Genomic DNA, 4,332 nt, shown 5'->3' on the forward strand with positions numbered 1-4,332 from the left:
ACAGCTGTGGAAAAATAATTATTGTTAAAATGGGACAGAAACTGAGCATTTATAGGGGGTAATTCCAAGTTGATCGCAGCAGGAAATTTTTTAGCAGTTGGGCAAAACCATGTGCATTGCAGGGGGGGGGGCAGATATAACATGTGCAGAGAGAGTTAGATTTGGGTGGGTTATTTTGTTTCTGTGCAGGGTAAATACTGGCTGCTTTATTTTTACACTGCAATTTAGATTGCAGATTGAACTCACCACACCCAAATCTATCTCTCTCTGCACATGTTATATCTGCCCAACCTGCAGTGCACATGGTTTTGCCCAACTGCTAAAAAATTTCCTGCTGCGATCAACTTGGAATTACCCCCATAGTGTGTTCTCAAAGCTTTATTTGTAAATAATGGACAATTAAAATAGTAATAAAATAAAAGTTTAATATACTTGATAAGCGTTCCTGCAGAACTCCACTACTATGGGGGTAATTCTGAGTTGATTGCAGCAGCAAGTTTGTTAGCAATTGGGCAAAACCATGTGCACTGCAGGGGGGGGGGGGCAGATATAACATTTGCAGAGAGTTAGATTTGGATGGGGTGTATTCAAACTGAAATCTAAACTGTAGTGTAAAAATAAAGCAGCCAGTATTTACCCACACACAGAAACAAAATAAGTAACCCACCCAAATCTAACTCTCTAAGCAAATGTTATATCTGCCCCCCCTGCAGTGCACATGGTTTTGCCCAATTGCTAACAAACTTGCTGCTGCGATCAACTCAGAATTACCCCTAATGTACAGAGCATTACTGCTTGTAAATACAGCAGGGTACAGTATATTGTGGGTGCACAGCTCCGCTTGCTTTTTTTAAAATCTTTTTTTAAGTGTAAACAGTAAAGTATGTTTAAAAAGCATTAAGTGGTGTTGTTGAATGTCTGCAATTTAGAACCATGTGTATTAGGAATTAAACGGAACACAAGCAGGTGTACAGCTTAAGTGTCTGGATTAAACAAAGATAAAAGGACTCATTTAATAAAAAGGTGTAAATTGAGCACATAAAGATGGGAATACCTGAGATTTGAAGTAACTTTATACTAACAGTGGATAAGTGGATTGTCCTGGATGTGAAGACTAGTTGTTCGTGCTATACATCGAGAAGAAAGAAAATATACACATCTAAATACATTATCATGTTTCTTAGCTGTTTTATTTAAACAGGATGCCTCCCTGTAGTGCTGCAATGTTAAAGGGAAAGGTTATGGAGGCACCTCTGGGAGTTTCTCACTAATAAATAAAAAAAAAGGAAAAAGAAAAAAAATTATGGCTAGAACTAACCTAATTTAACCCCTATTTGATTTATAGTTAGGAATTACACAACAGAGCCAACATTTTTACAAAATATTTATATATATATATATATATATATATAAGTATGTTGTGGTCCGGCACTCACTGATGAGAGGGATAGCTTGGTCCGGTGCCCGTACTGGCGTTTTCACGTGATTGTAGCAGATAGATGTACAGCACTTTGGACTCTGTAAATTAGGTAAGCAGGAGCCCCTTCAATGCTGTCGTCAACGTTTCAATTTATTAATTTTCCTCAGGACATACAAACAAACATAGAATGCACTCACCTTATAACCCCCACCATTGTGCTCGATGCGCGGGCCGGAGCGGGGGACCGTCGGGCGGAAGTCTCCCGTCAGCTGTGGCGCGGTGAAATTACGTCATCGCGTATAGCGCAATGCACGTCTGGTGTCTAGTTGCCATGGAAATGATGTAAACAATAACAATAACTCCGTAAGCTTACATGTGCTCACTATTAGATGCAGATCAGTTGATGCAGACTAAAACTTATCATGGTATACTGTAGTATAGGCAAGCTGTATGTGGTCCACTGGTACATAGGCATAAACATAGGGATTATCTGTGGCCATATAAGAACCCAGCTGGAAAAAATATATATGCAGACAGACTTCACAGATGAAGGGTGTGGAGAAGAGAAAGGAGAAAAGGAAAGGAGAAGGAAAAGATGAAAGGACACCCTTCATCTGTGAAGTCTGTCTGCATTTCACCGCGCCACAGCTGACGGGAGACTTCCGCCTGACGGACCCCGCCGGGAGGCGGTCCCCCGCTCCGGCCTGCGCATCGAGCACAATGGTGGGGGTTATAAGGTGAGTGCATTCTATGTTTGTTTGTATGTCCTGAGGAAAATTAATAAATTGAAACGTTGACGACAGCATTGAAGGGGCTCCTGCTTACTTAATTTACAGAGTCCAGAGTGCCGTACATCTATCTGCTATATATATATATATATATATATATATATATATATCCAAAAATTGAGTCGGCACTCACATGACTGACCAGCCAGTTACTTTGCTCGGGTGCCCTCCATGGAGCTATGAACTCCAATATGAACAAAAATTGAAAAGGCGGCACTCACAAGTCCTGTAGATAAGAATAATTCAGACGGACAGCGTCTAGAAGTGTTTCAACGTTTCAGTCTATTTCAGACTTTTTTCAAGAACTAGTGCATACAAAGAAACAATTACCTTAAATAAAGTAGCTTGTCATGTGCGCCATGTCCCGCTTCCGGACGCCACCAGTCCCCTCTGAATCGCGTCATCAGGTTGCGCGCCCTCACGCCGCCAATCGCCGGGCGGGCAGACGCTACACCACGTACTGGCCACTTCCGGTTCCTGGTAGCTGGAACGCACCGCATGAAGCGCGTCATGTTGGGGACGGGAACTCCTCCGGTTGCCATGGCAAAGCATAGACAAACCTACAGACACAAACAAATAATATACGTGCAATAAAACATAAATGCTGTGAACTCAAATACAACAATGATAATGAACAAAAATGCGTTGCATGTGTGAATGTACATTGGACTTGAACCAAATGCTGGTGTAAATGTGCGTGCAATTAAAAACCACACCATAAAGGCGTGAGTATATACAATGTGAATAACTAGGAAGACCCGATGTCGGGATAAGTGAAATGCAGAAATAAGTGATTAAAACCAACATAGTGCAATCCACTACTATTGCTGTAATAAACAAACTGTTATTCCCAAAGGGAAAATATACAACTGATGTGACTGGGCTAAAGGTTGTGCCTCATGGAGCTGTACTCGTCTATAGCACTCAGATCGCCTCAATATATGTGTACCATTGTCTTCGGAGAAAAGACAATCCCCTCCATGGCATACTAGCCATGAATGGTCTCAAATGTAGTCACACTCTGCCATAGATCAGGATTAAAGCAAACAATTTAGAGAAAACATGCAAAAGATAAGTTCTCATTTAAACCATACGGTGCAACAGAGTTCATGCGATGTATCCATTTGGCCTCCAATTGCAACAATTTTTTATCGCGGTCACCACCTCTAATGGATTGTGGAACATGATTGATTAGCTTGTATATTAAGGAAGATAAAGAATGCTGTTTATCTTTAAAATGTCTGGCCACCGGCTGGTCGATGGTCTTCCCCTCCAGGGCTAAACGTATTGCGGATCTGTGTTGAGTCATTCTTTCACGTAAAGTACAGGAGGTCTTTCCAATATATACAAGACTACACGGACATCGAATCATGTATATCACATATCGCGTGGTGCACGTAAGCACATGATGTATTGCCAACTTTCTCCCAGAGTAAGGGTGTAAAACATAATTCCCCGTTTCTAAATATCGACATGTAGTACAGCCAATGCACTTGTAGCTGCCTGCTTTCTTCGTTAAGAAATGAGAAGGATTCACCCCTCTAGAGGATTCAACGTTGTTGTGTACTAACCAGTCTTTAAGGTTTTTGTTTCTCTTGTAGCCCATCATGAGTTTTGTTCCCTGTAAGGCTGGAAGAGCAGGGTCAGTGTTGACTATCGGCCATAGTCTTTTGGATATTGTATTAATGGCTTGAGATTCAGTGTTGTAGTTGTTCACAAATATGGTCTGTCGCCCATTCTCCTTGGTCTTCGGATTCTTTAATTCCTCATGGCTTAATTGCATGACCTTGGTTTTGGCCCTATGCAACGTTTCCTTGGAGTAGCCACGAGACAGAAATTTTTGTGTCATTTGATCTATTTCAACTATGGCTGACTCATCGTCAGTGGTGATTCTACGGATCCTCAAAAATTGTGAATAAGGAAGTCCCATCTTGAGTGCCACAGGGTGATGGCTTTGTGCATGTAATACATTGTTGACATCAGTGGGCTTGATGTAAATTGAAGTTTTGATATTCTTCCCATCCCAGTGAACGTTCACGTCCTAGTAATGTATTTGTTGATGATGATATTCATATGTGAATTTAATATACGGATGAGCTTCATTCACATCCGCCATCAGTTCTG

This window comes from Pseudophryne corroboree, chromosome 1 (genome assembly GCF_028390025.1).
Source record: "Pseudophryne corroboree isolate aPseCor3 chromosome 1, aPseCor3.hap2, whole genome shotgun sequence".
Classification (NCBI taxonomy): domain Eukaryota; kingdom Metazoa; phylum Chordata; class Amphibia; order Anura; family Myobatrachidae; genus Pseudophryne; species Pseudophryne corroboree.